Source organism: Cygnus olor, chromosome 5, assembly GCF_009769625.2.
Source record: "Cygnus olor isolate bCygOlo1 chromosome 5, bCygOlo1.pri.v2, whole genome shotgun sequence".
Classification (NCBI taxonomy): domain Eukaryota; kingdom Metazoa; phylum Chordata; class Aves; order Anseriformes; family Anatidae; genus Cygnus; species Cygnus olor.
This window is the reverse complement of record NC_049173.1, coordinates 19,626,470-19,638,209: the sequence shown is the minus strand read 5'-3', so window position 1 is coordinate 19,638,209 and position 11,740 is coordinate 19,626,470. Positions and strand designations below refer to the sequence as shown.

Genomic DNA, 11,740 nt, shown 5'->3' with positions numbered 1-11,740 from the left:
GACGTCACTTGAGATACAGTATTTAGATGCTACCAATGCCACAATTCATGCAGAGATTTCCAGCCACCACCACTGTGGATGCTTTTCCCACCTCTTTGCTTATCTAAAGGACCTACAGAAAAAAAACAATGTTTAATTAAAATCAGGGCTAAGAATAATAACAATAACAAAGAACTGTGCCACAATCAAAAGAGACAATTAATATATAAATTAAAAATAACTTAAATGTATGAAGAGCTGGAACTAGTCTTTTACTCACTGAGCTTCAGAATTTTACTCTTTTAACACTTACACTGTGGCATTTCCTTCTAAAAAGAAAGCAATAGGTACTTTATCTGATCTGTAAGGCAGACATTTAAGAGAATCTTTTTCTCACTCTTTCTGTCATTTAAATGCACACATCCTTCATTGCAACACGCCAACCTCTGAAGGTTCAGAGGTTCAGTGTAGATGTTTACCAAAAGAAACCTAAGGTTCTGGTTTAAAGTTTCTAACAGTCCTGTGGGCAAAGGTTGCCTTGACCAATTTACAGTATTTTTGTTTTGTTCCATTCAGAAATACAGTAAAGATATCACCATTTACTTTCAACTAAAACAAAAGACAGAAAAAATGGGTAAATCTCGCTGTGAAAACCATACAAGTCATAGAGTTCAGTCATGTGAGGTACTGGCTCTGATGGCTTCTTGTGAGATACAGCATTCTTTTAGTGTAGTCAGTGGGAACCAAAGGACATGAAATCAGTTTGCCTGATTTTGAAGTGGAATTGCTGCAAATTAAAGAAGCTTAAAGTCTGTTACATCCAGACAAATTCTTCTTTGGGTCAGGTTTTTGAAAGCCTTGGTTTTGTATGGAAACTGAAATGATACCATTTCTGTGATGGAAACAACACAATCTGGAAACAAAATGATCTTTTCTCACCTGAGCCTCGCATTTTCATGTAAGTATTACTTCTCATATATGAAAATTGCACAAAAGTACTTTTCACCACAGTAGGATGTATAACAATTTCTAAACCACCCTCTGGCCTGTAGATTTTGAACTCAATAATTTCAGTCTTCAAATACTAATGTGAATTTTTTTTAATGTCTTCAATGCACATTGAGATATTGAATGACATTTAACAAATATATATATATATATTTCACTATAGTTTTTCACAACCACAAGGAATCCTAATTCCACTCTTGGAACCAAAGAAAGAGGGAGACACACCAATATTTAAGTTTCTGTTTAGAAAGATCCAGAAACAAATTATGTATTATGGCTTATAGCTAGAGGAAGCAGTTCCTGTTTGCTAGTGATATCAAGATAAAACAGATTTTTATAATAACATTTGAATAAATAGCCTAATTACTCTAAAAATATGACAGAGAAGCCCTGTAAGAGATTCTTATTTTATATTACAAGTAAAATAAGAATCTCAGATATCTATCACAAAAAAAGATACTATTCATCATTGCAAATGACTCTACTTCATTTTTTTTTCCTCAGCTTCAAATTCACACTTGACTAACGTTGAGAAAAAAAAGCCAGATATTTGTCTGTGATGGTGAATTGTGAATTTGAGAAATGAATGAACATGAACATAGGGAAACCACTTCATTTATTTAGAGGTAATTTTCTGTACAATATTTGTAGTAACCAGCAGGAGTGTAATTTAAATGCCACAAACCTCTGTCTGTAGCCTCTGTTCAGCTCAGTGTGTTTCAAAGTAATTTACAGCTTTCAACACCCAAATTAGGTGAAGTGTTTAAATAAAATCTATAAAGATATAAGCAGACGTGCTAGACTCATTAGCTTATGATGTTTGTGAGCACACAAACACAGTAACCTCATCTATACTTGTGAGAACATCAGTTATAATTGTAAATATTTGCATTATTTTTGGATATTTGTGATCCCTGATTAAAGATACACTTGTGCTCTTTGGGTGGCAGAAACTTGAGCTCAGGTCACTTTCATTGTCCTACAGGTAAAAAAAACATGAAGTAAAAGAGATGAATTTGAAGATTCATTACAAGCTGATTGTTTTTTTCTCTCAGTGTGTCACCGTTCTTTTAATAATCTTTTTTATTATTCTTATATAGCATTTTTGGCCTTTATTTTTTCAACTGTAGCATTTCTCATCAGAGCACAAGGTTGTCTTCTTGCTATTTTTATTCAAGTATGTTGAATCAAGCACGTTTTAGGCACAACAGTATGTGTTTTTTGCCCAGCTGATCTGCTGAGACTGAGGTAATATCCTCAAAGAGTCTGCAGTTAGTCTTAAAACAAGTTATTCAGTAAGCTACTAAATCTTAACTATAAATCAGAAGACAGTATTGCCTGTAAGGTATCATTGACTAATCTTGATCATCACATTTTCTGGAGACTTCTAAATTACAAGTTCTTGAGTTTTGTCCTTTTGTCCTTGTCACCTGTTAGAATGGTGTTGGCTTACTAACTCATATGAGATTTCTTAAGAAACATGAATGACTTTCAGATTTCTCAAATTGCATGTGAGTATGGCTTACAGCTGAATTCTAGACTACATAACTAGTTAAGAAATCATTAACATCCTAGCTAGAAATTATTTATTCAGATATTCTAAGTGAACACAAAATTAGATGAGGTGAAATTGAGGCTTCCAAACCTGTTTACTTAGTTAGTGGATGTGGAGATGTTTTAAGTAAGATTAAAATGTTAGAAAGACAATATGAAGAACCTTGTATTTTCTGTTGTGTGTTGGTAGGATTTCTTCTTTTGTCACAGTTTGATCTTCATTTGTCAAAGCTGTTCTAGGTAGTTTCAAGTACAACATTAGGTAAAAGGCATGTTAACAATTTTTAAAATTTGCTTAAATACTTTAGCATCATATCTAAAATTGCATTTCAACTGATGTAGGTCTAGAAAGTCTTGAAATCACTTTGAGCATTTAAACAAGTGTTATAGTCTGAGCATAATTGTCTCACAGCAAAACTATCACAGAAGGTGCATAGGTTCAACAAAAATTAAATTTGCCTCTGTTTTGTTTTGTTTTATTTTTGTGGACTGTTTTTGAGAGCTTCTTTTTAGTACTTTATCTTTTCTAGCACTTGTCTTTCTCATCTCAAATGCTTTTATGATCTATGTAATGCCCCTGTTGTATATCCCAAATGGAACTGTCTGTGTAGTGCCAAGACTGAGAGCCTTAGAAAAATATATGGTTACTTGTTTCCTCCATACTCTCTTTAAACTGAAACTGAACACTGTGTCATCTTTTGGTGGAAAGTTTTTGTGTTGGGTTTATTTTTTTTCTTGCTTGATTGACTACAGTGCACTCACCAGGTAATAAAGCACGCTTTTAAAGGAAACATATGAGGTTATATCCACTGAACCCCAGCACCATTAAATATTTATTGATACAATAGTGCATGTTGCAGTATGAAATAAACATTGAGCTTTGTAAATTTAATATTTTCCAGTGGAGGGACTAGAAAGGAATGGGAAAAAAAAAAAAAAAGGAAAAGGAAAGAAAGGAAAAACTCTCTCAGAATTTTTACAGTCTCAAGAACTGGATTTAACAAATAAATAGTTCATGACGTGCCAAAACTGAATTGCCAAATGATTGACCACATCCTATATTGCACAAGGAAAAGGCTGCTGTTGTTTTTACAAGTGTGTTTCATTCAACATTTGACTTCATTGTATAAATATTATGGAGCTGCCTTTTCAAAATTAACCTTTATTATAGATTAGCTGCAGACAGGGTTGGAAAGGGGAGGAAGCACAGAAATTAGGGGACGGGAGAACCCCAGAAAGTCTTAATCCCATATTTCCTGAACCAAAACTGCTGAAGTCTATGAAAAAGTTCTATGGAACTCAGAACAAAGAAATAAGTTTTAAAAGCTGTTTGCTCTTACAGCTTAAATGCAGTGAGGAAAAAAATGTGTATGTATTTTCAGGCACTAGATGAAATTTCCAGGAAAACAGGGAGATGAATGGTATGTTACTAGAATTCTACAACTGTGTTTCAATCAGAACTTTCAAAGGATATTTAACAGATAGTTTTGAAGAGATTTTCAGAAAAACTTAAATGATGGGAACTACTGCATGCTTCAGTGAATTTTCAGTTTCTAAGGCTCTTCAGTGCATTAGAAAATTCCTTGTGAGAATATGAGCAGCAGAGAGACAAAGCTGAGCATAGTATTTTAGCTCCATTTTGCATTTAGGTGATACTTTTGTCTTGAAACCTCTGCATTGATAATTAAACAAAAATTTCTGAGACAGAGGGATATTCTTTCCTGAATCTATGGGCAGTTTTGAGAAAAGTCAAAATTAATAACAATAATAGCAATAGCAATAATAATAATAATATAAATAATAATAATATAAATAATATAAATAATAATATAAATAGTAATAATAATAATAATAATAATAATAATCTGGGAGTTGCCATTAAATGGGCCAGAAATATCAAAATGGCATATTGTGTTCCTAGCATTGAAGAGCTTTTTCAAATTCTGTGATCCAGGATCTTCCTGCTTTGGAATATGAAGGGTATTGAATAGAAATGAATTCTTGTAAACAGCTCCCTTCCAGCCTTTTTAGTTTCAGAGTCTACTCCAACAGGATGGATTTGCAAGGTATGAGAAAGATATGGACTGACTTCTTTTCCTTCCCTGCTTCACTAATAGTAAATATGGCCTCTTTTCCTTCCCAGATCCTAGTTGCAGCTCCCAGCCATTCCCTTCTCTCCCTTTCCTTGCTTCCAGCACTTCAAGACTGTAACCCTAGCTGCTATATTTCCTTCCTTTCTTTAGCAAATATGAACATAGAAAATGCTTTAGGTAGGGTTGGTTGCATATTATAAAGTCAAAATAGAAAGTAAATGGAGTGGTCAGTTCAGGTAATTACTTGTTTTAATGTAGTATTCGTCATGAGAAAAATTACTTGTACTTTCTTTGTCCTTCGTTTTCATTGAGTCTCAGATCCTTGGTATAAAGCAGAACTAATAACACTGCCTAATCTCATGGAGTATGTATGAGTCGTAATTAATTAATACATGAAGACTGTTTAGAAAGCCGAGTTAATAGAAATGAGGGAAGTAGGGCTTATTGTTGTTCACTTCTTGTATATGCTTTTCAAGACATATACACTCATTTACCTGGCCACTGGGAAATGTTTTAAGCAGTATAAAGAAAATGAAATCATGTTTTATGCATGTACATATCATATTCTGGCAAATATATCTTAAAGTCACTGACAGTATTCAGAATAAACCTAAAAGAGTGAAACTCTTTGTTGGTAATATAACAATTCCTTCATTCTGTAGGCAACCACACTGTGTTGATTAACAAAACATGCTACTAATGTGCTCCACATAGGTTAACTGTGTACAATAGTTCAGATCCCTTCTGAATTGTAAAGATCTCTCCTGTATGAGTTTTTTGTTTGTTTCATTGGTTTGTTTGGTTTTGTGTTGTTTTTGTTAATAATTACTTTGCAGAGCAGAAATTTCATTTCTGTACCATTGCTCTTTGAAAATACAGAGCTAATATCTGTTTCAGTAGCATCTAACAACTTCCTTCCCTGGGTTCATGTATGACCCTGTGACAAAAATTTGACCATAAAGATAGAGAAATGTTGAAAGCTGTAAATAACATTTGCTTAGTAATGAATGGGTGTGAGTTCTGAAGACAACCAAAGAAATGATAGGAAAATTATCATAGTAGAAGTGAGTTAAAATGGTACCTGACTGTAGCATAAACTACAGGAAAAAAGACTGTATTAATAAGAAGTGGAGTTTAGTCCAGTGTCTTCTAGGATTGTAAGCCATGGAGAGTGCTCCAAATTCCAAAATGAAACCCAAACCAAATTCAGATTTTCTGAATTGATTGATTTATTTATATTTTGAATCAATATGTTGGATTAAGACTTCCGGGACATGTATTCAAACCCGATCTTTGTTATTACTGCGTAATACTCCTGTTTTGCTTGTTTGCATTACAAGCAAGTGTAAGAAAAAAATAACTGCTATTCTCCTACCACTGCCACAGTGAACTAGCAGGGTATTATGTTGGAGGAGAAACTGCGTCACACAATTGGAAAAAAAATGTTGATTTTTCCCTTCCTCCACACCACAATTTTATAGAAATGAAAGCATTTTTTTTTCAAAGTGGATATTTTTTCCTTTAACTTTCTTTCACTTTCCTTTTTTTTTTTTTTTTTTCTCCAAACTATGAATTTAAAGATGTAGTGACTGAGATATTTCCGCACCATGAACTGCTTCATTATTGAATGGTAAAATATCACTAACTTTCTTTAAAATAAACTTAACCCACAATGTCAGAATGGTTAATTTAGCCCCTGTATGTGATATGCAATTGTTCTGTGTTCCAGTTACCGTTTTGTTAAATGGTAATAATTCTTCTGTTCTTCTGGTCATCTATATTTTGTATACTTTTTCTAGTTCTACTGAAACATTTTTGAAGTGGCATAGCTCTTGCTATTTACATCATTTTGAGCTTTTTTTTCCCATCTAAGTGCAACGACATAGGACTCTTGTTTCAGTAGATTTGGTTTTTCACCTTCATTTTCACCTTCATTCATAATTTTTATAACATCATAACGTAAACTTCGTGAACCCCATTGTGAGGATACAAATTTTCTGAATATAAGGGAAAAGAATCTACAATGACTTTGATCTTTGGGGTGGGTTGCCAAGAGAAGTTGTAGAATCTCCACATAGAAACCCAACTGGGTAAAGACCCTATCAACGTAATGTAACTTGGAAGTTGTGCCTGCTTTGAGTGAGACTTTGGAACAGAGGACCTTCAGAAGTCACTTCTGATTGAAATTATGATTTTGTTGTACTTCAGTTCTTCTGCCAATATTTTTAGCTGTTCAACCAGTTAGTTCCCATAAAATCATTAATTTTATGGTGGTTGGCTTGGGAAGCCGCTTAATTGTGGGAGTGACTGCAGCTCATTTTGAAACATCTTGCATTTCTACAAACAGTGCTCTGCTTCCTCTTCATTCATTGTTCATTGGGTATGGAACAAACTGGCTGCAAAGAAGTCAGGGATATTAATGTTCTTTCTGTGCACAAGGAGAAAGTATGTTCAGTCTAATACAATTTTAAATTTCATGAAAAGAAGACAAAATATCAAGAAGGAAGACAAATAAATCATTGCTGAGAGAATGCAGAGAGGGTGTGCCTGTTTTCCATAAAGGGTTGAAATCCTGAAGCTAAGTGAGCTACACTCTGAAGATACTAGATTTTGAAAAGCTTTTCAGCACATTTTGAATCAACTGTGACTGAGTTTTGCATAATTAAGTTGCTCAAGTGGTTCTGCAAATCTGGGATAACTCCTATTAAAGAAAAAGGATAAAAAGGATAAAAAGGAAAAAAAAGATGTCGTACATTCAAAAGACATTTCCACACTTGGGGAGAACACAGATTATAAGGAAACAGCTGAATTCAGAGGTATAAGGCAAGAAAAAGACAGAAGCACGACAGAAGAAAGTTCAGACTTTCTCCCCTCTCTTATGTGTCTGTTTATATTTGAATATTTTTAAACATGGAGTGTTGGGAATGAAGAATTGTATTTTGAATGAAAGAGACATCTAAGTCCTACAAAGAAAAGAAAAGAAAACAAACAAACAAACAAAAAACAAACATGAAATCTTTGTTTTTCACTCTGTTCTTTCTCTTTCTTACAATAGGAGACCAAAAGTGCTGTACAACTGGCAGAGTTGTATCTCAGGTATCCCCCAGTCTAAATAAAAGTGGGAAAAAGAAGAAAACACAAGATATTTTGGATACATATATATTTTTCGGATTCTGCTAAATAAGGAAAAACAACAAATTTATGTGTTGAGGCATTCTCAATAGGATATGCTGCATGCTACATGTAACATTATATATTACAATTTCTCTACAAATAAACATTGCATCTCATTTGGTATTTTGTTGTTGTTTGTTTTTGTTTTTTTTTTTCATGCTTTGATTTTTTGTTTGTTTGTTTTTGTTGGTTATTTTACTTACAGTCCATAAGCAATACACATACACCAACCTGGAGGAAGAACAGTCTAAATATTATATGTTTGTTTTCCACTTCATTATGTGTAACAGAAGAATGTAGCACCGCAATTAAACTTTTTGTTCATGATGTACCCTAGGTAACTTTGTTTCTGTGTGCCTTATTGCTATATAAAATCTCTTAATCATACTCTAAAGGCAGTATTAAACATCCAGATCTAGAATCGTAGAATCATTCAATCATAGAGTATTGAGTTGAAAGGAGTACAACTCATGACTTCACACAGAACCACCTAAAAAAACCAGATTGTATGTCTGAGAATGTTGTCCAAACACTTCTAGAACTCCAGCAGGCTTGGTGTCATGACCACTGCCCTGGGGAGCCTGTTCCAGTGCCTGGATACACTCTCAGTGCAGAGCCTTTTCCTAACATCCAGCCTGAACATCCCCTCTTGCAGCTTCATGCCATTCATTTGTTCTACCTTTGTAAACACCAAATGAAGGAAAATCTATATCGCCACTCTTTTCTGTCTCATAGATGAGGTGACCGTCTAGCCAACAACTGCTGCATGGCCCAACAGTAAAAAAAAAAATATATATATATATATATATTCAGAAGTAATATTCATTCAGAAACAAGAAGACTGTCTAAGATTGCCAGATTTTTTTTTTTTTCTTTTCAGATAAATCATGAATTCTTTGAAGGTGATGTAGATCCACTTACTTTACATGTAAATCATCATGGTTTAATCTAGCTGTCTTTAAATGAAATCATTTGCATGCGATGAAATCTGAACTTTTCTTTCCATCTTCAAATGGTTAAACCTTTTGACAGGCTGGAAGTAGCTCAGTTCACTGTTCCCGTTTTAGTCTAAGACTGGCAATTTTTTAATAATTTTTAGAAGTTGTGGGTATATCCATCAAATACACTAAGGAGATGCTAGAAAGAAGAAACATAGGTTACTTTGGAAAGTGTAATTATACTATTTAAGGAAGCACATAAAACCAGTGTTACTGAATGCTGTATAACCTTTTTTACCAAAGTAATAAAGCTCTGAGCTCTACAAGCTTATTAACAGCACTAGTGGGATTAAGTTGTCTTTGAAATGTGTGTTCTGCCTCTTCAGTTTTTTTTTTGTTTTTTTTTTCTTCTGGAATGTGCAATCTAAGTACAAGACACACTTTTTCCTCTTCAAGAATTTAAACATCTTGAAGGGGATTGGGTGAATAGCCTGCCTTGTCTGAGTCTTCTCTTCAGCTATACATCAGATATAGAATAAAGATAATCAGTGCAAATTTGCTACTTCAGTATAACTGGGAAGTTAGAAAATTTACTTCTAGGGAATGTACAATGGGATTTGTATTAGCTTTTCTGAGATATGAAAGAAAGACTATGTGCAGTTCATAATTAACAGTCTCAAAATACAAACATCCACCAATTATTATTTTTTTAATATATATAACTCTAATTTCAGTGCAAAGTACACTTTGAAATATATTTAATGACAGTAGACAATTTGATATAAACTGTCTGTTTTAACAGTTTATAATTTTCCATCCCAACACCTTTGTCTTTGATATTTTACTTTATAGAATCATAGCATAGAATCATTGAATGGCTGGAAGAGACCTCAAAGAGCATCTAGTTCCAAGCCCACTAGACTCCACCCACTAGATCAGGTTGCTCAGGGCCTCACCTAACCTGGTCTTGAACACCTCCAGGGATGAAGCATCCACAGCCTCTCTGGGCAACCGATTACAATGCCTCACCACCCTCTGAGTGAAGAATTTCCTTCGAACCTCTATTCTAAATCTCCCCTCTTTTTTAGCAATGTCAGTTGTAAAGAGTAATGTAGGGTATTATAGCAGAGCTACAGAAGACATCACTTACAATTCAGAAAGTCATACAGAGCTCAAAATTAGACCTTACAAACCATCATATATGCAATCATATATATTCTGTCAAATATAACCTTGATCAATGCCTGTTGCTAAGACAAAGATGTAAGAACTGCAGTGGAATGGCTCAATTTCAAGGAGTAACAAATGTAGACGTTGGCAAAGAGAATCTCAACAGTGCTCCTAATTCAAGGGAAACCTTGTAAGAACAGCAAATGACTTTGCAATAGAAGATGGTGGAATTTGTAACAAAAGGAATGCTGATTTTAAGGTCAAGACAGTTGTGCAAGCCAAGGTAAAGATAAAATGGTTGTCAGCCATATGTGAAAAAAACAAAGGCAGAAGTTTAGTATACAAAAATCAGATATTAAAGGAAAAGGTTATTCCTACTTTAAGAGTGTGTGAACTAAATGTAGGGGAAAAATTAATTAGGAAATACATGTATTAGGAAATATACGGTTTATTAGTGTGCCACTGGACAAAAATATTCCTGTTGCTCTTTGATTACAGAATTAAGATCTTGGTTTCCTCAAGCTGATTTACTCAATTTGTCCCCCCACCCTCCACCCCACCCTGATTCTTTAGCAGTTAAAAATGATACTGTTCTTCACAGCATTCTTATGGACAAATTGTCCAACTGTGAGATAAACCGATTCATGCAATGCTGGGTGATGAACTGGGTCAACAGTAGAGCTCAAAGTGTTGTAGTAAATGGGGCTACATTTGTCTGGTGGACAGTAACTAGTGGTGTTCCCCAGGACTCAGTTCTGGGGCTGTTTCTGTTCAACATTTTTATCAATGATGTGGACAAAGGAGTAGAATCCTTAGCAAGTTTGCTGATGATTCTTTTGATTCCCTGAAGGGATGAGAGGCTTTGCAGAGGGCTCTAGATAGGTTGTAGTACTGGGCAATCAGCAACAGCATGAAATTCAACTAAGGTAATTGCCAGGTTCTGAACCCTCAGCCTGACTGGTTGAAGATCTTTTAATTTTGAACTTTAGGAGCGAATAATTTTATATGTTCTTGTTCTCATCTGTAATGCCAACATGACCTCTTATATTGTGACCTGAACTGGTTGCCAAACAAGCTGCACTGAAGATTAGACTGGTCAGAAACTTTCTAACAAAGCCCATACTTCAAGAGAAAGCTACATTTTTATGACATTAATACAAATGGAATTGCTGTTGTTGGTCATGGTTTATAAAGGAGTAAGAAAAATGTAGGAAATACTAACGGACTTTTCTGAGACATTTTCACAAGCAAATAAAATTTGAAAACTTTTTTTAAATTCAAAATTGATTTTTCATAGGTTGATTTTCAATTAAACTGTGGAGAAACTTTTTGTTTGTTTGTTTGTACATTTTCTTTGTTTGCTTTTGGGTTTAAGTCAAAGCATATTCATGAGTACATATCCCAATTCCTCTGTATAGGTCCCAAGTAATTCGAAAATCCCATTCTTCAAAATTTAGGGAAAAAAGTTTTATATTATAATATATGGTGGGTTTAGATTTGTATAGGTATAGATGGCTTCTCCACTAGTGTCTGATATTAATAAAAAGGATATCTTTGCAAAATAATGAACAACACTATTTTGCTTCTCAGAGCTGAAATGTCAGTATTTAAATTAGGTGATCCAGCTTCTCATGTAATTTTAATTATCGACTCACAAACACCAAACTAAATAAGGTGTCTACAAAAAGCACTTCATTGTAGAATATAAAATGGTGATGGAATGAATAAAGAGAAAGGGGAAAAGCAGTCACTGAAAATAATAGTACCTTACAGACAAACTACAAACTACCACTGCACAGGATATATATATAAAAGAATTTAATT

The 11,740-nt window shown here is 34.1% G+C and overlaps 1 long non-coding RNA gene across 1 annotated transcript; it reads left to right on the top strand.

Annotated features, from left to right (window-relative positions):
- The first annotated feature begins 1,209 nt into the window (after positions 1-1,209).
- On the top strand, positions 1,210-7,919 carry LOC121071494. The gene is made up of 3 exons (XR_005820630.1): positions 1,210-1,613; positions 2,752-2,803; positions 4,496-7,919. It is a non-coding gene; the product is annotated as an uncharacterized LOC121071494 (long non-coding RNA).
- Positions 7,920-11,740: the final 3,821 nt, after the last annotated feature.